Genomic DNA, 24346 nt, shown 5'->3' with positions numbered 1-24346 from the left:
CATTCTGTGAAATTTAATGAACCATCAGTAATGTTCTCATGGTAAGACAATAGTGAATGTCCCAGGGTTGTTTCTTTTAGCGTCCCTCAATGAGCATGGCTGACATAATTATTAAGCACAATTCATCCAGTTAGAGCAATTCTATGGGGACCAGACAATGTAGTCAGCTACACAGCTCTTAAGAGTTTCAACTCAATTTAGGACAAATTGAAGTTTACAATTTAGGGACTGCTCATCCAAAGTTCAGGAAATTTTTAAATAGTGTTTCTCTTAATGGAATTTTGATTGTGACTGGGAGGTAATGGGTATGAAGTTATGATGACTTTATAAGTTACTGGAGTGCAAACAATCCATATTTTTGGTTAAATTCAGAATTGTATTCCTTAGCAGGCAGGTGAGCTGAAGAAGTAGAAATGACATTTTCTTTTCAGATTTGGCAACACTAATAAGATTCCACTTCCTAATAGAAGTAAGCCCAGGTAATTCATATGCACATAATAGTATTTTTGCTTTGCTTAAGTGCAGTGAAAAATTAATGATGCGAGCAGAAAAATTCTATTCCTTAGAGCCTAACTGCAATAGTTTTAGCCTGGAAATTTTCTGGAGTGAGTGCTGGAAAAAAGCCAACTCAACCATAAAAAATAATTCAGTAAACATCTATGAAATATCTAGCTTTAAATATAGAATTTTTTGGTGAACTTTTTTAGGAAAACAGATTGCAAAACATATCCCGAAAGACCTCAAAGATTTGATTTGCTACTGTATTGCTGTAAGATAGAAGCCAGTTAAATTTTGGGTGATGTCTATTCAAAAATGATGAAATTGGCTTTTCAATGGTTGACATATCACCAATCTTCCTGTCAGTAATTAGATCATGGCACATTTTGTCACCATATTTTAAGTCTAATAGATTATACTAATTGATTCTATGATTTTACTGAGTTATTTTAATCAAACTTATCTCTCCCTAACAGCAGGAGTCCCTTCAGGTTAGCTTGCCCTTCTCTGAGAAGCCTTCCGCTCCATATTCTCTATGTTGGTGCCTTTTGCAGGATGGTAGCAAAATTACCATAGTTCTGGACATTGTGTAAAAAGTAGATTTCTACCAAGAAGCACATTTTCAAGAGCTAAGATTACTCAAAGTATAGTGCCAGACTGGCTTCATTGGAATCACCTGGGAACTTGCTAGGAATGAAATTTTCAGGCTCCACTTTAGGCTTTCTAAATAAAAACCTCTGGGAGTGGGGTACTCTGTGTTTTAACAAGCCCTTTAGTTGATTCTTGGCTGGCTAAAGTTTGAGAACCACTGGCTCAGACCAGTAATTCTAAATCCTGACAGTACATTAGAATCACCTGAGGATATTTAAAGACATATTGGATGCCAGAGTCTGACCCCAGAACTGTCAAATCTGGAGGGAGGGAGAAGTGGGAAGGGAATAGATAGGGGATTGAGCACTGATACCTCAAAATCTTCTGGATTAAGAACCTCTGGTTTAGACTAATAGTGACCTCCCCTTGAGCTGGGAATGATCTGGGCCCAGACTTCCAGCACATGGTGCTATGGTCTGGATTTTTGTGTCCCCCTCTAAATTCATATGTTGAAATCCTAACCCCCAAGGTGACAGTATTAGGAGGTGTAGCCTTTGGGAGGTCATTAGGCCTCCCTGGAAATGAAGGCCTCCCATGGAAATGAAGCCCTCATGAATGGCATTAGTGCCCTTATAAAAGAAGCCTGAGAGAGACCTCTTCTGCCATTGAGGTTAGAATGAGAAGATGGCTGTCTATGAACTAGGGGCAGTAGGTGGTCACCAGAAACCAAGTATGCTGGCGTCTTGATCTTGAACTTCTCAGCCTCCAGAGCTGTGAGAAATAAGTTTCTGTTATTTACAAGTCACCCAGCCTATGGTATTTTGTTATAGCAGCCTGAACAGGATAAGACATGTAGCTTATGGAGAAGGGTAGATAACTACAGAGAATATGGTCTTATTAGGAAGAAGGATGGCTGTTGGGTAGGTCACCAAGAGCACCTTTCACATGTTCCATAGTTGTAATCTCAGCACAGATCCGAATTCATATTTTTCTCCTCTTATAAGTATTTTCATATTGTTACATGGTTTTATTTCATAATTATTGTCTTAATGTCCACACAATAAATTAAATCACTTTTGAAGCTGAAATGTATATAATTTTCACAAACTTAAAAAATTTCCATGACTATGAATATCTAGTGATATATAAGCTTAAAATTACCATAGAAACAGACTCTGCAAAGCTGTGTTATCAGAGGCATAGCAGACGTGTATGTGATGATGTGTCAAACACAACCAAAATACAGCTTTTGGGAGCTGTGCTGAATGTTTTTCTACCTTTCCTGATGACAGAACTTGTCTGGAGATAATTCTAAGCAAAAAAAAAAAAAAAAAAAATCTGCAAAAATTTTTCTCAGCTGTACTCTATAATTAGTAGACTACTAGTTCTTTTAGGTATGAGATGGAAACACCATGATTCATACTGGATAGTTAAATATTTGGGAGCTCAATGCCAGATATTTCCTAATTCTCTACTGACAATGATCACATAAAGTGGGAATAAGACCAATTGACAAGTCAAGGAATAGGTATCTATTAGGCACCTCTAACATATAAAACAATATGCTGGGGCTATGCAAGAAAAGAAAGACGAGCAAGGAATGATCCCTGCTCCCAAGGAACTTACATTATTGCTGGGAGATGAGTCAATGTACCTAAAAAGTGGCTAATTCAAGGAACCAAACAGATAACTAATAAGAAACAGTACATTTAGCAAATGCCTACTATCAATAGTGAGATTAATAGGTGTTTAATCATAGAGGAGTCATTGCAGCAGGATTCCAAGAGATGGACAGCCTTTAGATCTACACGGGGAGGGTTATGAGGCAGCATAGTAGGTCTGGGGAAGCAAATGCAGATGTGTAGAGGTTTTTGAGGGTGAAGGACTAGCCCAGTCTGCCTTGTAAAGTGAGATAAAGTCCATTCCTATTGGGCTTCTGATTAAAACATTGGGTATTTTTGTATGTTAAATATGAACTAAAGACTTGTATTAAAAATGAGGCTGGTGATACAGGCATGGCAAGATCATGGAGGTGTTTGTGAGCCATGTTATGGCCTTTAGTTTTCCTGTGCCTTAGTTTCCTCATATACAAAATATGGCTAATAACGTGTAGCTCAAAAGAGTTTTTGTGAGAACTATATACAATAATGCAAGTGCATGGCGCAGAGTAATTGCTCAATAAATGTTTTCTATTATGAGTTATATTAGTATTATAAGTAGTTTTATTGTCTTATTAGCATGGAAAGCCCTTAAATAACACTAAACAGAAGATATAATTTATCCAATTTGCATTTAAAAATTTTTCCTGGCTGTAGTGTGGACAATGAACTGTTGGCAAGGGAAGGGACAGATGGGAGAGTGAAATTAAGAGGAAATTGCACCAATTTGGGTAAGAGATGGAGGGGACTTGGCTTAGCCAGTGGTAGCTGGAATACTTGACTATTAGGATATTTCTTCCAATTGTCAAACTATTAATTATCGAACTCTTATTATGTACCAGGCACTGTTTTCAGTGCAGGGTACAATGGTAAGCAGGAGAGGCAGCATTCCTTTCCATTTAGAGTTTAGATTCCAGTAGGGAAGATAGAAAATACATGAAACTAATCAATGAAAGAACTATCAATTGGGATGAGAGTTCTGAAGAGGACAAACAAACTAGGAGCTAAGAAAATAACAAATCAAGGGGCAGGCTGGGGCTAGGTTTTGATGCTTCTTTTAGGAGAGATCAGCAGGGGAAGAGACAGGGTAAGAACCCTCCAGGCACTGGGAATGGACCACAGGGTGGAGCCAGTGCTGCTGGAACCCTAAGAGCAAGAGCCCAAGCAGAGTGAACGGAGTGGGAGAGGTGGGCAGGGGCCAAGTTTTGAGGAGTCTCTTAAGTCTTAAAAAGGAATTTGGATTTCACTTTGACTGCAATGGCAGGCCTTTGCCATGATTTAAGTAGGTGAGTAAGAAAGACTTGTGCTTCCCAGCAATGTTGCTGTGTGAAGAAGAGACTGAGGAGCTTAACTGTTAAATGAAATAATAAATGAATGAAGACAAGTTGTAAAAAGGGCATAAACAAAATGCTCTGTCACTCAAAGGAAGGCATTGCAGTAAATCTGTCCATTTTAGATGGAGAACTGTGGGCCTTTGGAATGACACTTGGCCATGTATTAGAGCAATCTCTGAAGAGACAGCTCTTCTATTTGACCAACACTCTAAAGGACCTTTAAGGTTAAAAGCAATAGTTAATATCTTTTTTTAAAACCTTTTTGGATAGGGGAAAATGGTAGATATTTTCATCTGTTCCTATTTTTTTAAATGGCCCTCCTAAAATTTTAGCTAATTTTAGGTTGTCTCTTTGGCCTTTAAATATTTCTTTTAGTACATTTGAAAAACTCCTCTCAATAGGCAGGTTCAGTAAAGTTAACTGAGCAGATAGCTGAATCTTGGAACAGAGTCCTAGAACTGTAATGACAGCTAGCTATGGTCCTGTCCAAATTTCTACTCAGGTCACAGTTCTTTTCTACAAAGTCTTCTCCGCTGTAAGGATCATCTCCTCTCTGGGCTGATCCACCATTCCCTCACCCAGACTGACCCACAGACAGGCAGTACTAATTCTTCTTCCTTAAATTGAACCTTATATTGATGTGATACCTACTTTCTTTAAATTCCATACATTCGTTCTAGTTTTACTTTCTAAATTAACAGAGAATACATCAATATCCTCTTCCTTTAAAATATTTCACAATGATAGATTGAGTTCTTGCTTGCCTATATAAGCATTCCCCTTTTCATATCAAACATTTTCTTTTAATAAAAAAAACTTTGTCAGATTATTTAATCAATCTGGCCACCCTCTTCTACTCTAATATTTAATGGTCATCTAATTTCTAAAACTTAACACAGTAGTTAAGAGTAACCAGATTTGCACTGTGTTCATGTAGTTAAGTAAACCCCCAATTTTCATTTTAATTAAGGACATTTTCTTCTAGCCTGAATTTGTGTCTTCCATTTTTTTTTGAACAAAAGTTTAGCATTTTATAATCATCTTTGTTTAAATTTTCTTCTTGTACTTTGAGTATGTATACCATGGAGTACTATTCAGCTTTAAGAAACAATGGTGACATAGCACCTCTTGTATACTCCTGGATACAGCTGGAACGCATTCTACTAAGTGAGGTATCCCAAGAATGGAAAGACAAGCACCACATGTACTCACCATCAAATTGGTATTAACTGATCAACACATAAATGCACATATAAGAATAACATCTATTGGATGTTGGGCAGGGGGGAGGGGGGGAGATGGGAGGAGGGGACGGGTATTTGCATACACAAAGAGTGCAATGCGTTATTAGGTACACCGGAGGGCAGGAATTCTAAAGAGTAAGGGCAACATATGTAACCTAAACATCTGTACCCCCATAATATGCTGAAATAAAAAAAAAATTTTCTTCTTGTACTTTGAGATATTACCCAAGTATTTTGAAAAAAAAATTTGAATATTTATTCAACCAGCCATTGGATTAACTATATTCTAAGTTTGTGTTCAGAAGATATTTAATGACCATTATCATACCATTTTTGTCTTTATCCATTCACTTAACAATAATAAAAAGTCATAGAAAAGAGCATAGTTCTAGAACATAACTCTTGTGACTTGTTAGTAGTTCGATATCTATCCATTAATTTATACCCTAATGATAATTGTTCACCAAGTGCAAGTTGCTTCGATAATTGCTTTGCATACATTATTTAATATAAAACAACCCTATAAAGATAGTATTACATTATTATTTTTTTTTTAACTGAAAAAATCAAAGTTTAAAGGCAAACACATCTACTCGGAGTAACCTACTAAAGAACTATGGAGCTAACCCAGTCTGACGACAGAGCCCATGCTCTCAACTACAACACAGTTTTCTATGTTAGCCATCTAATTATATTATCAACAAAGTGTTTTTCATCTTGATCTCAAATATGTCATTGAGTATTTTGTTCAATAATGGCCTAAAATCCATTTTCAAAATATTTAAGTTATTTCCCTGGTTTACTAGTATTTTTCCTCAATTAAAAAAAGAAATTAATTTTGAGGGGTAATATTAGAGTTTTTTTATTTTAAAGAATTTGCCTTTAACACGATGCAAATACTTGCAAAGTCCATTTTAGTCATTTATTCATCAATATGAATGAGACAGGCGTTACTGGAAGAAGAAGATAAAGTATCGTCAGACTTTGTTTCAGTCAGAAATGGTGATAAAGTGAAAAGCAAACCTGCTGAAGTTAGAGTGTAAATAGAAGTTATTTAAAGGAGGCAACTTTTAAAAAAAAATCTCACAATATTTGAAGAACAGGCCAGGCGCGGTGGCTCATGCCTGTAATTCTAGCACTCTGGGAGGCTGAGGCTGGTGGATTGTTTGAGCTCAGGAGTTCGAAACCAGCCTGAGCAAGAGCGAGACCCCGTCTCTACTAAAAATAGAAAGAAATTTATCAGACAACTAAAAATATATAGAAAAAATTAGCTGGGCATGGTGGCACGTGCCTGTAGTCCCAGCTACTCGGGAGGCTGAGGCAGGAGGATCGCTTGAGCCCAGGAGTTTGAGGTTGCTGTGAGCTAGGCTGACACCATGGCACTCTAGCCTGGGCAACAGAGTGAGACTCTGTTTCAAAAAAAAAAAAAAAAAAAAAATTGAGGAACAGGTTTTTCGTAAAAAACAAAAACAGAACCTTTATTTTTTGGAAAATATTATCAAATAAAAATAAGAAAGGAATTAAGGCATCCATAATTCCATCATTCAGAGATCATTCCTCTTAACACAAATGTGTATATTCTAGACCATTTTCTATGTTCTTTTACTTTCTGAAAAATTAATAAACTTTATTTTTTAGAGAAGTTTTACATTTACAGCAAAATTGAGCAGAAAGTACAGAGAGTTCCTATATACCCTCCATCTTGATGCACACACAGGCTCCCTCACTGTCAATATCACTGCCACATTGGTGCATTTGTTACCAATGATGAATCTACATTGCCCTATTATTAATCCCAAATGCATAGTTTATGTTAAGGTTCATCCTTCGTGTTGGACATTCTTTGGGTTTTTACAACTGTATAGTGATATGTATCTGCTATTGTAGTATCACACAGAGTAGTTTCACTACCCTAAAAATCCTCTGTGCTCCACCTATCCATCCCTCCTTTCCCCTCTGGCAACCACTGATCTTTGTACTGTCTCTATAGTTTTGCCTTTTCCAGCGTGTCCTACAGGTGACGTTAGCAGGTAGCCTTTCCAGATTGGTTTCTTTCACTTAGTAATGTGCATTTAAAGTTTCTCCAAGTCTTTTCATGGCTTGATAGCTCATTTCTTTTTAGCACTGAATAAACATTCCATTCTCTGGATGTATCACAGATTATTTGTCCATTCACCTTCTGAAGGACATCTTGGTTGCTTTCAAATTCTGGCAATTATGAATAAAGCTGCTATAAACATCCATGTGCATGTATTTCTGTGAACATGAGTTTTCAGTTCATTTAGGTCAATACCAAGGAGCGTGATTGCTAGATCATATGGTGCTTAGTTTTGTAACTGAGGAACAAAATTTAAGTGCCACTGGGCCAGATAGAGGTTTGAATTGCAAAGTTGGGTTTTTCACAGGCTGGTTGGTAGTCCTCTCTCTCTCGTTTTTGGCTTTTCTCTCCACATTGGCTTTTTCTGTTTTGTTATTCTCTTATAATTTTCACTAAGATGTGGTATTGCCTCCAACACTGTGTCAACACATAACTGTCCTATTCAGTCTACATCATTCTCTGGTGGTCTCTGTTCAAATTCAAGAAGGGAGTGGTCTGATTGGCTCAGCCTAGTCTCTAGGATTGATTAGTTTCCTCCAGTTTTGGTGTCCAATCCACTGGGGTCAAGGGGCAGGGCCCAAATCTCTTAGACATTCCCCTCAGGAGAAGCTGGAGGGGGTTGTTTATGTGTATGTCTTTGTGTGTGGAAGGGATAATTTCAAATCAGGGGGTTTAATCTGTGAGGCTATGGTAGCTGGGTCTAACCCAATTAGAGAATACTGTCCCCAGGTACTGGTTTCTCTGGTCTAATTACCAATTTCAGAGCTTTGACTGGGATCACCTGTGGTTATTAGGTACACCGGAGGGCAGGAATTCTAAAAACTTCTCTTCTGGAAACTTTTTATATGCTTAGAGGGAATTGCATTGCATAGAATTTAAAAAAGAAGAAAAAAGAAAAACAAACTGTGCCCAAGTTACAGTCTACAGGAGTTTTATTACATTTTCATTCAGACTAAATAAATATTAGTTCTTAAAAAGACACACAAAACAGCTAAGGATTTTTTCAAAGCTGACCTTTTCCTTTCATTAATTTAAGTTAGTTAAATGCAAATGAACATAAAAGTAAATTTCTTGTTGGCCCAATTTACCTATTAATTAAATTGCTCTTACATTTTTATGTTCCTCCAATATTTGGGCAGACCAGATATTTAATGACAACAATTCTACCATATAAATTCAGTAGTTCTTCCTGTAAGGTAATTAACATGTAAATAATTGGCTTTTGTACCCATTTAACCAGAGTGCTTTTATTAAAAAAAACAAAACAAAACAAAACCAAAAAAACCCCTTTTTTTTCCTATGGCATGCTTTTCTTTTAATACCTTTTAATGTATCCCAAGCAGTTCTAGCATTAAAATATATTTTTAATTTTTTATGATTACTTTAAGTTCATTTAGTTTTAAGGTTAGTAATTCTAGAAAAGAGAGAGAAAGAAATGAGTTGATGCTGTAAACTCTATTGATCCTGATCACAGGCAACAAACATTTGTCAAGATAGGACTGAAGAAATTCACTGGAGATGGTAACAGCTCTGCTGTTTTCAAGGATAAATATTCAAACAGTGAACATGAATTCTTTCTCATATGACTCTTTTATTGCATTCTTTAAATAAGTCATAGAGGATCATATGTAGGAAATGAAATGAAGATCAAATTAGAACTCAATTATTAGAAATTTGGGAGATGGTTGTTTAAGTTTTTGCTCTGTGCACTGGTATTGTCCCAAAATCCTCTTAGGAAAAAATCTAAAAAGACAGCTCTGAAGATACAAATATTGTAAACAATAATTTTGACAATCTGCTTAATACCAGCCAAGTGATGAAAGGGATGGGAGTGTTCCAAAGTGGAAGAATAAAAAAGTTATGGAAAAGTGCTAGTTTCCAATTGTGATGAGCCCTTCAGATAGAATCACCGCTTTATCAAATGCCATTATAATACTCAATTCAATGAAATGGGCTTTTTCCATAGTCTGGCCTAGAGCCCATGCCAGCTTTGCTTTTCTTAGTTGATACAAAGAAATCTATTACACTAAAAAACTTAAATAATAGAAATAGATGCTGATTGCAAATCTCTGCTGCCCAGACAGTAGACTACTATTAAATGGAGACGTTGTTCTTTTGAAAAGTTGTGTATAGTAACTCCTAGAATACAATGAGAGATATTCTTATGAATTTTGACATGTTTGATAGATTCCCTTCTCGCCGCCCCTTCTTCTTTCAGTGCTGCAAAGATTCATATCTAAGACAGAGCTTTACCCTCAGACCCAAGTTCTTGTGGTTGATTGCATTTGTGTATCACAGGGTTGGCTCAAATCGCACCTCCTTCGGGATGATTTCCCTGATCATCTCAGCAACACCCATTTTAGGACACCCCATCCTTTTATGACTTCTAGGTCTTCAAATGGCCACAGTAAACAGTAAGTCATCAGAAATCATCCTTTAGTTGTTTCATGTGGGTACACATACTTATCACCTTGTCAAGGGCCACATGTTCCAATAATTTGTATTCTTTAAGTATCAGGTATCCCATTGAACATGTGGAAATCGCTCACCGAATACTGAATAGAGAAAGAGAGAGACCTCATGACCTTTAATTTTTTTCCATGTTACTGCTTAAGTGCAGTAAGATGAAAAAATTATTCAGAGGGGGATTTAACATGAAGCTAATTAAGCTTAAGCTTTAGGGTCTTTCTTTGCAAGGCCCTTTTCAAGGCTGGGATTGGCCTCAGCGTGTGTCAGGTGGTCATGTGGTTTTGTAGCATTTGCAATGGTAGTCATCTGAACCTTATTTAGTTAACACTGTTGTCTCCTTCCACCTATGTATACTCTTAGCCTCTGTCTCATTCCCCTCCAGTTAGGTGGTATGGAGTGGCTGTGGGCATTTTAGGATCCAGGTATGGAGAATTTGATTTGTTTGGGTTTAGTGAGGTGTATTTTCATGGCTTGCAGTCATTTCTGACTATGATTATGACCTGACTTAGCAATATGCCCACTACTCTTTGTGCTGAATACAACAGGGCAGGGCAAGAGGTTGTGTCATGATGTCCTGTGGTATCCAGCTTTGGATTTATGTTGCGAGTGGAAGAGAAATAAGGTTTAAAATATACAGAACCAGTAGCTAGTCTGCCAGAAAGTCTGCCAAGTATGAGTGCTTATATATGGAAAACACCCACATAGACACACACACAGACCACCATCACCACCACACACAAAATTCTTAATGGAGATATTCCCAACTTTGACAGCATTCCTAATTAATTTGTGTGACCTTACTAATGGTGACCTGTGAAACATACAATATTTTCCAAACTATCAATAATCAGAGAATATGAAGCCACAAACTATAGAAACTATCTCAAATAAAGGGAAACCAAAGTGTAACTAGTGAGGTGGCCACCTTTTTAAGAAAACAAAAATAAACTGTTTAATGACACAGCCTTCCAGTGTATTACATGTGCAGGATTTGTGTCAAACTTGAACACTCAGAATCATTAGGAACAACCTTCCTTTTATTATCCTAGAATCTACCTATTACGTGAAATAAATGATGTCTGGTTTTGTTTTGGAAACCATTTTACTGTTCCTTCCTTAGACTCAACCTCTCACCGTGTTCCAAATGCCCTTCCTTCTCTGGCTGCTTGATCTATTTATCACCCCCCGTATGTTGTGCTCTATTTCCCTGTAGTGTGCTTGTTCAAATCTGTCTTGTAACATGCCTGTCTTTAAATCCTCTCCACTTATTCAATTATATTCTTTTTTAATACCCAGGTCAAATTCTACTTCTTCTTCCAAGACATCTTTTCTGACCTTCTAGCAAACAGAGCAGTTGCTATTGCACCAGTTTCTCAAACTATCTTGTGACCTCTCTTGTATTCTTGTTTCATGTTGGCATTTAATTTTTTGTATCTCAGCCTATTTCTCCTATTAAATTTAAATGTTTTTAGGGGCCCTTATCAGGCCTACTATAATTATATGAGGATCTATGACTATTGGAATTCAATACATGTTTTTGAATTAATGCCTCATGAATGGCCAGTTTTAAATCTGAGAAGAACATTTTTAAGCTAGAGAGATAAGTTTGCCAGTTTAAGGGGGTCCTTTTGCTGAGCTAAGGACCAAATATTTGTCATATTTTGTTTTGATGGAAGTGCCAACAACTTAATATTTAAGAGTTTCTAAGGTTTTTTTTTTCAGATTTTTTAAAAATTTCAAAATATTATGGGGGTACAAATGTTTTTGGTTACATGTCTCTATCCTTGCAACCCTCTCATCCACATTTACATAATTCCACCCAAGGAGAAGCTGTTATCAAACTGTATGGACATGTCAATGTCCAAAATGACAATGAAGGCAGATTGACAACAATCTTAGAATATGCAAAAAGAAAAAGGATGAATGAGTCAAAATTTTCTATAAAAATAGTAGATAAACCAAGAATCATCATGGTTCATTTTCATCAGATACTTTAGGTAGTTGCTATAGTCTGAATGTGTGTATCCCCCTGAAATTTATATGTTTCAGCCCTAACCCCCGAGGAGGTGGGGCCTTTAGGAGGTCATGGGGGGGGAACTCTCATGAATGCATTATGAGGCTCAGAGAGCTGCCTAGTTCCTTCTACAATATGAGGACACAGAGACATCTATGAACCAGAAATTGGGCCCTAACTAGACACTGAATCTACTGGGGCACCTTGATCTTGGACTTCCCAGCATTCAGGACAATGAAAAATAAATTTCTGTTGTTTGTAAGCTTCCTAGTTTCTGGTATTTTGTTACAGCAGCCTGAACAGACTAAGACAGGAGTGGTATAGCTAGAGCAACTCATGTGTCTGAGATACTTTGAAATACTACAGACAGATGTAGGCTAACATTTTTCTTTTAACTATATAAAGATTTTTTTTTATAAATCTAGATCCCATTTGCACTGCAGTGAAGAAGCTATAAAAAGTCCTAACAGCCTCCCTTATGAATAGGGAGAAATTCTCACTTCCTCAGTGTTATGTGATGACTAGGGTCACCATGCAGAGTCAATCATGGCCATAAAGAACTTATTGCTAAAACTCCAAGGACTATAATGAACTCCAATGATTCAGCTCCTTTAGCTAATGGACATTTTCAAAGTTAGTAACAATAGAGTATCTTAATTTTGGTAAAGCAAGTTCTTATTTTAAAGAAAATACTCTAAAGCTTCTATTTATAGGCATATATTTTCATGTGTTATAAGTCTATGGGCTGGAAGTCCATGTTTTGTCATTAACGTTCATACTTTGAAGCTGTGAGTTGCTAATTCAGATTATGCCATTTTTGTTTTTAGTGACTTAGGATGTTTTATATTTACCTGAAGTAGATAATACGTTTGCTTGAATTTCAATAAAACATTGGCTACTTAGGCTACGTAGTAAGAGAAATCTAAGCAAAATCCAAAATTCTGGCAAAATCTAAGCAAAATCCAGCTTTACTCATAGCCATTTCTCCAGCCACGTCGTAGGTCTGTGCTGAGCCTCAGCACCGAGTAACATGGAGTCACACACTTCATAGGGCCACAAGGATCAAATGGAAGCAGAGGGCTGAAGAGGGCTTAAGAGGGGGATAGAACTGAGACAGAAAACAAGAGAGGGCCTGAGTCTGGAGTAGGGTGGAGATAGTGTGACAGTGTGGACTGGGCCCTGAAGTATCCTGTGAGAGAGCCGGCAGCTTGGGGAGTGTTGAGAAGAGCGTGGGATGGGGTGCAGGAGTCACTCATATTCAGAACCCACTCCTCTGTGCTTTGGTTAATGGAGATAGTTTATAGAATTCCCGATACAAAGGCTACTAGAGATGTCCTAGATATATGTAGTCGTTAAAAATAATACAGCTTTGAGAAAAAGGAGGCTAATTAACCCTCTCGGTATGTATTAAGTGAATTTTACATAGATCCCAAATGCATGCAAAAGCAATGTTAAATTATAGTATTTTTTCCTTATCTGTGGGGGATAAGTTACAAGACCCCAAGTGGATGCCTGAGACTGAAGATTATATGGAACCTTATATATACTATGTTTTTTCCTATAAAGTAACAGGCTGGTAGCATCAACAGCAAGGATACGCTGGACAAAGGGATGATTCATGTCCCTGGCAGGACAGAGTGAGATTTCATCAAGCTACTCATAATGGCATGCAATTTAAAACTTATGAATTGTTTATTTCTGGAATTTTCCACTTAATATTTTTGGATCACAGGTGACTGCAGGTAGCTGAAACCATAGAAAGTGAAACTATGGGTAAGGGGATCTACTGCATTCTAATGTTCGTCAGGGATGACTAGCAAACAGGCGAAGTTTTAACTAAAGCAGAAATAAAAGAAGACTGCTGAACCATCCCTGGGGGTTGGTGATGGGCTGAGAGATTATTTACGTTCAACAATAAAGAGGGTGAAAAACCTCTTTTGTGTAATTCTTTGACTGTTGCTTTATGGCTCTGCTTTTATGTTGATAATGGTTTTATAGGAGAATCTGAGAGCAATTTTCAAGCAAGCATTAAATGATTCCATTTTATGTCAGAAACATGAGGGATGAAGCAGATGAGTGGGTAATACACATACAATAACACTAAGATTTCCTTTTCTATCTCAATCTTGGCACAGATACGAAGTACAGCTATGTATCTTTCATTCTATGTATAGCAGTCCTCTTAAAGACAAATATGGAGAGATCCATTTTTTCTGGAAAATAGCAAAATAAGAACCAAAGACACATGATAAGAACAGCTTTATTTGGAACCAGGTAACAGTGAATTTTAAGTTATTCAACCCTTAAAATGTTACATAGGTCAGAGATGTGGGAGTTAGAAGCAAAATATTATGAATCAAAGCAGAAGTTTCAATTTGCCTGCCTTCTTAGTTTCTGGCTCAGCGGACTTCTGACCCTGTTTATCTTTGGAGGAGCTCATTGAGATTTTTGTTGCTATTGTTTTGTTTTTTAACTTTTCTGGTTGCATGACAGCATGTGTTAGATTTGGAAATAAAAAATAAGCCTCCAATCTTTCTAGTCTAAAGGGAAATTGCTTCCTCAACTAAAACTTTAAGACTTTCAAATAAAATCTTTAGTCTGGGTCTTCATATCAATTGCTGTCCAATATGAACACCCTGAGATGTCAGAAGCCTTTTCTCTTATTGGACATGTGACTTTTACTTATAATCCTATCCATGGCATATTAAATAGTGAATTCTTTTGCCTCCAGAGCTTTGATTTTTAAAAAGGGCAATCAGGGAAAATTTTTTTATGGACAGGCTGCATTTCAACTATTGGGATTATTGTCAAGTAATTTTGGCTCTTAGACATACTATTTGCTTTCACTGGTAAAGGGTTCCACAAAAGGCAAGGAGTTTTTGATCTGTTGCCTTCTCCACTCAGAGGAACAGAAAGCTTTGTAGAAACTTTGGATTCCATGAAGGGGAACCTGGTAAACCTTTGGGGCCAGGCCCCCTAATAATGCCTTGACCTGGCAGGATTTCACCCTTTCATGTCTCCTATTGGAATTTCTTTAGATCCACCCTGGGAGGGAAAGCTCTCTTCCATTTTGGGAATTGCCCTGCTAATCAGTAATCAACTTGACTCATACCCATCTGTTTTTAGGAATCATTTTCCTCCATCAAGTCCTCCCCCACTCCACTGTCTTGTCTTCTCCTTGGTGATAGTCCTGGAGAACCTTCCCTTGGCTGTCCCCGAGTGATTCTCACTCTGGGAATTATTCTTGTAGACCCATCTGCTACCAGCAGCCGGTGTCAGGCTGCCTAGCTCATATGGCAGGAGATCCTCTCCTATGGTTATTGTCCAGGTGCAGAGCAAGCTGTTTGCTCTCATTGTAATGGTGTGTGGTGCTTTGGATGCAGGGACTTGCTTTTAATGATTTTTGAAAAAACTTTATTCTTTATACCCTGTGGTGGAATTAATCATTATGGGGTCCTGGTAGGGGCCCAACTGGAGCTACTGAGCCATAACAGAAGTACAGCCCCATAGGACAGGCATTGAAAGATGGCTGTATTAATTCAAATGAGAACATTCTCAGCTGATTTATGAACGGAATTTGATAGAATTGAGTGGTAGTTTTTAATAATGAAGAATGAACATTTCAGTGAATAATTCCTATTGAATTCATTATAGCTGTTCATATTCAGAATTCCTCCATTCTCTTCTTAGCATACTATAAATGTGTCATTAAAGTGAAATGCTATGATGATTGAAAATTATTATAGTGAATTTCTTTGTATAACAAAGCAGCTTTTATATGCCATACCATTTTGTGGACAGCAGAATTGTATGATAAAGAACACAAATGAAGAATTTCCCACATGCTGTTATAAAATTTGTTATCCTTTATTTGAAGCTGTCATTATTGATGAGAAGACAGACTTCCAGGATATAACTGAATGCCTTACAATCACTCCAAGTCATAGTTAGGAGGTAAATGGTTCAATAAATGAGACAACCAGTAGCAATGCTTCCTAAGGGAATATGAGAAATCCCCAAATAGGTACTTCAGGGAGATAGTTAACTCAGTCCATGGTGTTTTTCTTCTGTGACAGGTCACACTGTATAGCAATCTAAAATAACATGGATTTAGAGTTGGCATGCCATGTAATAATTTCTCATCAAATTTACTCTTTAGTCTATTTAAAGGCATTGTCAACACAAATACCCCAAAGACTAAAAATTCCTGAAGAAGCCCAAGAGCTCTATATATTTCTTTTTATGTATTTCAGCTGTGTCGTAATGAACACGCACACAGAAAGAAAATGGCACAACTCAAGAAGGGTTAAGAAGTATAAATAATAATAACATGCCATTACCAAATTACCAATATGCATTCTGTTTACTGAGTTACTCATTTCAATGTCAAGATTAACATTGTCTCATGAGCTACAGCTCTCTTATAGAAACTGTCATTTTGTAATTTAAAGAAATGAATGCTTGAATAGCTGTCAGTCAAGAAAACAACTCACTTGGCCAAATGCTGTACAGTTTTAATAGCCACCTACATAAAACATTTGGAGAATAGAATGTTTTTTAAATTTATGATGAGTGAACAAAAATACCTATTCTCCTGTCATTCTTCATGTATGAGCAATGCCATTCCTTTATTGGGGTCTATTTCTTAGAGTCTATTCTCTCAGGGTTTCTAGTTGGTCACTGCCTTGGAAGAGATGGAGCAGGTGCTTCTAATAGCTCACCCCATCTCCTCTTCAGCAGCAATGTGGTACAATGGCACAAGCTGAGACTTTGAAGTTTTGCAAGCCTGGGCTCCACCTATTTTCTTGCTAGTCACTAGCTGTATGACTTGGGAATATTATTTAATGTCCTGAGTCTCAGAATCTACTACCGCTCCTGATAAACGCCTTAAAGACATAGTTGTGAGAATTAAATGAGTTAGCCCATGGCAAGTGCCTAGCAGAACTTCCAGCATGCGGTGGCCCGTCAATAAATGCTAATTTTCCTTTCCAACCTTTCCTTTAGAATTTCCTTGATCCAGCTTCTTCCCTTTAGGCTGAAAATTGTGAGGATGACTAGCTTAGTGTAAAATTGTAGTCTTTTAGTTCCTCATCTGCTTCATTAAAATTGCTCCTGAGGTTAAATTGCTAAATGCAATGGACACATATCAGCTTTTGTCTTATTTGATCTTTGTAGTATTTATAATAACTTTGAGAATAAAAACGTCGTCATAGTCCTAGGAAAAATCTGACTCTTCTATAGACATGGTAACAGCCACCAGGACATTTAACAGGTTTTAAACTTTTTAAAACTTTTTTAACGGTTTTTAAACTTTGAAATAAATCATTGATTCAAGAAAGCAGTAAATTCAATTTTGGTTTTGTTTCGGATTTTCTCTGGTGGTTTTATCTTTTCGCAATTTCAAACATAAGGCTAAGGCTTAGCCAGTATAAACTGGTTCAGCTGTTCCGGGTGCTTAGACCTGGTGGTGGTCTTTTTTGTACCTTTCTCAGTATTTCTTTGCGCCTTCACTACCTCCTTATTCTACTTTTGCCCTTTTTAAATCTTGGTGTTCTCTAAGCTTTTGTTCTTTGTCCCTCAAGTTCCCCACACTTTCTGGGTGTCGTCTTCCGCTTTAGCAGGTTTAGCTGTGATCTTAATGAGTCCCAAATCTGTATCTCTAGGTAGAAACATTTTACTCGTAAGTTCATCTGCCCACTGAATATTTCCACATGATGTTCCATGAGTACCTCACACCTGACATTTCTCAAAATGAAACTAATTTTCATGCTAAAACCTGCCACTCTATATCCTATGGGCCAGTAACCCAAGCCAAAACCTAACTGCCTGTCCGCACCCTTCCTATTCCTACAGCAAGGTTAAAGAATTTTTTTCGTCTTTATATTTGTGTACCTGCCTTCTCTTTTCAGTTCCCATTCTCCCCCTTTTTTTTATATTATTGCAGCAGCTCCCTAAATAGTCTCTCTGACTCTTGTTTTACCCCCTTTCAAATCCCATTCTGGTTGGAGTGATCTTTGTATCACTATATTGGTTCTGCTTTGTTTTCCTGTAAATAAGAGAAAACACAACTAGTTGTGATTTCAGTAACAAAACATCAGTTACATCCCGTATAAAGATTTCTCTGGAGGTATCAGTCCAGAGCTGGTGCAGTGTTTCTGTGATGCCATTGAGAACCCTGGCTCTGTATTTATTTCTGCTTTGGTATTATTTTCTGTTGTCCTTTTGCCCTCATGCCTGGTGTCTTATGGTTGCAAGATGACAGCTACGACTCCGTTCAGCATGTCTTACTTCAAAGCCTTGCGAATTTCCGTTCTTTCTTGTAGGGAGACAAAGCCTTCACAGGAGGTTCCTACGGATTTCCCCTTATAGTTCATTGCCTACAATTAGGGCACATAGACCCCTTAACTATGAGGTTGGTTAGCAAGTGAATGCCTAGTTTTTTCAACCTTCACTGTGGGTGGTGGGTAAGGAGGAAAGAAGATGGGAATAGAGGTTGAGTTGGTCAACTAGCAGTGTCTACCCTAAACTTAAAAACTACAATTTCTCAAATGACTTCTGGTTGTCCATAGAACAATTTCCAAATTTCTTAGCAGGGCATATAGAACCCCTTCATCAGATGGCCCCTCTTATATTTTATTTCTTGATATTTCTCCTTCACCCACCAACCACTTTTGTAGAACAGGAGGAGAGAGGAGAATCTGAGAACCTAACCATATTACTTAAAGTGACAAAGCATTTAGCTAAAGAAACTGTTTAATTTACTGCACTGAACAGGATTTAAATTAATGTTTCTTTATATTATCCAATGTGTAGATGTATGTAAGGAAGATTAATAAAGTTATTTAGAGAAAGAAGTTATGTTTTTTTGCACCTTTGAGTACAATGTGGTAAATTTGTTATCTCGCTAGAGATTACATTGGAGGACATTGGGGAAGTTTGGATAATTAAGATAATTTGGGAAATTGCCTAATAAAATCCCTGACGTCTTTGTAATTTAATATCTTAGGGAAGAAAATTTCATAATTTCTTTCAAAGACAAACAATTATGCTTTTTTTTTATTTCAGCATATTATTGGGGTACAAATGTTTAGGTTACATATGTTGCCCTTGCTCCCCCTACCCCCGAGTCAGAGCTTCAAGTGTGTCCATCCCCCAGATGGTGCGCATCCCACTCATTATGTATGTGTATACCCATCCCCTCCTCCCCCCTCCCATCTGCCTGATGCCTGATAAATGTATTGAGTGGATTGATGAAGTGTGGTATATGTATACCATGGAGTACTATTCAGCTATAAGAAACAATGGTGATATAGCACCTCTTGTATTTTCCTGGATAGAGCTGGAACCCATTCTACTAAGTGAAGTATCCCAAGAATGGAAAAATAAGCACCACATGTATTCACCATCAAATTGGTTTCACTTATCACCACCTAAGTGCACATATAAGAATTATACTTTTAACAGATTTATCAATCAAAGTTTTGTCCCTAGACAAATATATTCACTCATAAGCACCTTTATGTTTTTATAATCTGTTTGTTATAACCATAGGCGAGTTAACTGGAGAGGTCACTGGTGGCAGGTCAGACATTGAGACACAGGGGTTTTTTTTGTTTTTTTTTAATTTCAGCATATTATGGGGGTACAGATGTTTAGGTTACATATATTCCCCTTGCCTCCCCCTTCCCCCCCAAGTCTGAGGTTCAAGCGTGTCCATCCCTTGGATGGTGTGCATTGCACTCTCTGTGTATGCAAATACCCGTCCCCCCCTCCCCCTCCCCCCTGCCCGACATCCAATAGATGTTTTTCTTATGTGTACACTTGTGTGTTGATCAGTTAATACCAATTTGATGGTGAATACATGTTTTGATTGTAGCAGCAGCAAACTACCTTTGGGTTCCATGTCCATCACTTTTTTTTCTGGTATAAAAGTTTTGATGATCTTTAGTACCGACACCTTTCTTTGATAAATGACCTAATAGCTTATTATTTATACATAAGTGCAGTGACATTGCAGGGCATGTCCTGTCCATTGGTAACTCGCTTTATTGGTAGAATTTGGCACACTTCCTTGTGGAAGAATATCTTTTCATATGCAGACTTGTTGAACCCCTTTTTCAAGTGGCCCAGTCCTTTGGTAACTCTGTACATATTTAAACTTCCACATAATTATGTTCTCTTTACAATTTCTTTTGTTATTGATCTCTTAACCTAAACTTAATTTTCTAGTTTTCTATTATAATATCCATTAAAAATTAAGTTGAGCTATTCATTAGCACAGTCTTATAATCAAGTCAGTTTTATTTCAAATCATACTAAGTAATACGTTTATATTAATGTATTATTAATAAAATTACTATTAACTTCAAAGAAGGTCAAGTGCCGACTATGTTATCTAATAATATAAACTGGTTTTCTTTTTTAAAAATAAAAGTTTTCTTTTATATACTGAATATGTTTAATGTGTAAACTAGAGGATATTGGGCATAAAGCAGAGTTCTAAGGCATTGCTGCCTGGGGATGTTTAATCATACATGGAAAGTATAAAGTATCGTACAAGCAGAAATCCGTTTTTCAGCTTGACTTGAAGCTAGAGACTTCATTCACCAAATAGGCTTTAAAATTTTCTATTTCATTGTCAGTGCAATGAAAAACTGATTCCACAAAGAGAATGCAGCTGCTAAAGAGATTCAGAAACAGAGTGTGCTTTTAGAGAGACAGAGCTACAACATTACAAAACTACTGTTGGAGTTATTAAAAAAAAATAGCAAGGATTCTGTGCCATCAGAAACAGGCTCCCAGCTCAGACCTTGGGGAGCACAGTGAAGAGGACCCATTCCAGGGCAGACTTTGTGTCTTGGACATTGTTTTGAGCTCATTCCCAAATCCTTGGTGAAGAGGAAACTGAGAAGGATATCAGAATCCTAGGTACATCCTGTTGAGTTGGTTGAACAATGTAGGTATGGTAACCTGGAAACATTTGCAGTTAGGGAGTGTAGGCTTAGTCATTTAAAAATATTTTGAAAAAAAATGAAATAAGACAAAAAAGTATGATATTATAAACACTTGTGTTCCCATCACTCTGCATGGATGTCATTTTCAATAAATTCTTTTGTTCTTGTCAAAAACCCCATAAATTTGGAACCCCTGGGAATTGCTGCATATAGAAATTTGGACCCCATCTGTTATTAGCGACAAGATTCTGTAACTTAGAATGGGCAAAACCAGGTAAGCATCCTTCATTTACTGAATGATACCTTGATCTAACAAAGTTTATTTCTTTTTAGTTATGATTAGGCTATGGTACTTAGGAGTTAGGAGGTGGAAAAATGATTGATTCTATTCTTCTGTGTTGTGCAGTGGGAAAAAACCCAAAACTTACTTTTAGGAGGGCTTCTGATAGAAGTGTGAGGCCCCTGAAAGTCAGAGGAAGCCTGAACACTAGCCTTGTTTTCTATCTTTTCTGTTGGGAATCCAGGACTCATTGCTGTTTCACACAAGAAGATAAGGTTTGTAACAAGATTTTCATCAGGCCCTTCTATAAATCCAAAGCAAACAAACCAACAGGAAGCTTCAATTGCTTCTCTTCATTTTTTCCCCTTTGGACCACAACTCACATTTAAATAGTCTTTCCAACTCAGGTTGTGTAAACTATTCCTTCCACTGTTCTTGACACACTGCCGATGATGGCGTATGACAATTCTGGGTGACTAAGGAGAACATTAGTTCGAGGTGGTTAGCAGAGCTAAAGTCCACACCAGTCTCCTCACCCAGTGGAATGAAACACAAATGGATAATTGTGAGACTAAATTTTTCAAAGAGGCTGTAATGAGCAGGGGACAGTTTTGGTCATGTGTTCTCTGCTTTGTTTGTAAACCACCGTCTCATCTGATTTATAACAATAAAACCGTTCACTTAGGCATCACCTATTATAGTAAATTCCTGTAAATGTGCAAAGTACTACATTCCATATGTTTCAAAGTAAAAGGCAGAGGCACGTAAATGATGGCGATATTTTTTCTTCTCCAGGAAATACTTCTGATGAATAAGACTGTGTCAGCATGCTGTGGGTGCTTTTTGGGAGTGGATAATGAGAAGTTTGTGATACAGTGTCTGGGTCTGCTTTCACACTGGCATTCATAATATGAGCAAAATTCTTTGGTTGAAAAGTAACAGACAATATGTAAGGGGGAAAATGGATTTATTCCTTGTTTTCTTGTGTATCATTTTGTTATTCAAACTAGAGCAAACATTGAGAATATTTTAGATCCTGAAACCAGTATATTTAATGGCAATAAAAGGAATAATGAAAAAAAATCAAACCAACAATTATTTAGTGTCTATTATGTGCCAAACACGACACTAAGCATATAAAAGATAAAGGGAAATTTAAATCTCTGGTTCCCTGCTACCCCTCAGGCTAGTTATCTCTTTATATATTGCCATGAAGGCAAAATGAGTTGTTAGAACAAGTTTCAGCCTGTGGATGTTAGAGGCAGCATCACTAAAAAGTTTTATAATCTGGTTTCTCAGTTCTAAATAGGTTACCAAATTCACTGACATCTTCGATGAAATGCTTTGAAAGAATTCATGTGTGGATATAGAAAAAACCTGGATTTTTCAGTATAAATGTGTTTAGAAAAGATTCTTTAATTTGGGGTTGGCTGTTTGTGGTTGGTGAGTGTGGAGGGGGGCGTGAGGCCCCAAAGCACAATCTCAGGTGCCAGTGGCTGTTCCCTGTCCTCCTTCTATGGGAGAAGACGGGAGGGTAGCTCTCAGAGAGGGGCAGGCAGACCCTGGGTTGGGTAGACCCTGGTGTATTACAGCATTTTTATTAGATAAAAATCTTGAAATGAGTAAGATACGTGAGGTTGAGGGAGAGCTGTTCTCTCTGCAGATTGGATGAGTGGCTGTTTTGCTCTTTGGGGGAAGCAGTCATCTCTCTATTATGCAGACATCAGAGGGAGGGGATTTCAGAGAACAGACAGTGATCCGTGAGGATTAATTTTCATGATATATTGCTACATTTATTTAATTTTTCTTTTTCCCACGTTTTATTTTGAAAAAAATCAAACCTAGAATAATTTTTTAGACCTTTTGACTAGATTTAACAACTGTTAATATATTGCCACATTTGCCTTTGTCTTTCTCAACATCTATTGGGCTGTGTTTTACAAAAGGCAGGATTACTGCATTGTATTAATGAAGGTTCTCTAGAGAAACAGAACCAATAGGAGATGTGTACACACACACACACAATATTGAGAGAAAGAGTTATTAGCTTTTAGGGATTGTATCATATGATTGTGGAGACTGACAAGTCCAAAATCTGCAGGCTAGGCTGGCTGGCTGGAGAGACCTAGGGAAGAGCTGAGGTTGAAGCTCAAGTCCAAAGGCAGTATGTTGGCAGAATTCCTCTTTCCCTGAGGGAAGTTAGACTTTTTTCTATGAAGGTCTTCACCTGATTGAATGAGGCTGGCATATACTCTGGAGGGTAATATGCTTTACTCAAAGTTGACTGATTTAAATGTTAATCGCATCTAAGAAAAAAAAAAAGAAAGAAAGAAACATCTAGAATAGTGTTTGACCAAATATCTGAATACTGATCTAGCAAAGTTGACACATAAAATCAATCATCACATGCATCAAAAAAGCAAGGCAGGAGAGGTCTTTTTCTCTCTCTCCCCAGCTTATATCCCCCCCATCCTCTCTCCCTTTCCTTCTTTCCTCTTTGTGCTCAAACACACTCAACTTCTTGCTCTCCATTCAGCCAGCCTCCCTGAACAGCCTCTCCAAGGGGAGGGGGCTTCTCATTCTCAATTTACCCTCGCATGGTTGGACGACGACTTCAGGGATAGATTCCCAAGGCTTAGGTTCCAGTAGGGAGATAAGAAGTTTCCGTTTGTCCTTGGTTTTGGGGTGAACTTTAGAATCCAATTTACCAAGGATCTCTGTACTTTGGGAGTTTAAAATTAAACCGCTATTATAATTTGTTTCTTATTTAACTCCTTTGTCTATTCTCTACCAGTTAGGACTTGGGGGGTATGGTACAGACAAGGGCTGGTTGATTTAAACTTAACTACAAAAAGGTGCGGATTTCAACTAATCATTGCTATGAAGAATCCGATGCTCACTTTTTAAAATCTTCTCTAAAGTATTTTCTTATAATTGGAAAATTTTTAAAAAACTTAATTTTGTGTAAATGTAGGAAAGCCAGCATGTATAAGATTTTTATTGTTGCCATAAAAAATTACCACAAGCTTAGGGGCTTAAAAGCAACATAAATTTATCTCACATTTCTGTAGGTCAGAGAAGTCTGAGTTGGCTTGGATAGTTTCTCTGCTCCTGGTTTCACAAGGCTGAATTTAAGGTGTAAACAGGCCTGTATGCCTTTCTGGAGGCTGTGAGGATGAAACTGTCCCAGGCTCACTCAGGTTGTT

Source organism: Propithecus coquereli, unplaced genomic scaffold, assembly GCF_000956105.1.
Source record: "Propithecus coquereli isolate 6110/MARCELLA unplaced genomic scaffold, Pcoq_1.0 Scaffold127, whole genome shotgun sequence".
Lineage (NCBI taxonomy): Eukaryota > Metazoa > Chordata > Mammalia > Primates > Indriidae > Propithecus > Propithecus coquereli.
Note: the sequence above shows the minus strand (reverse complement) of the source record.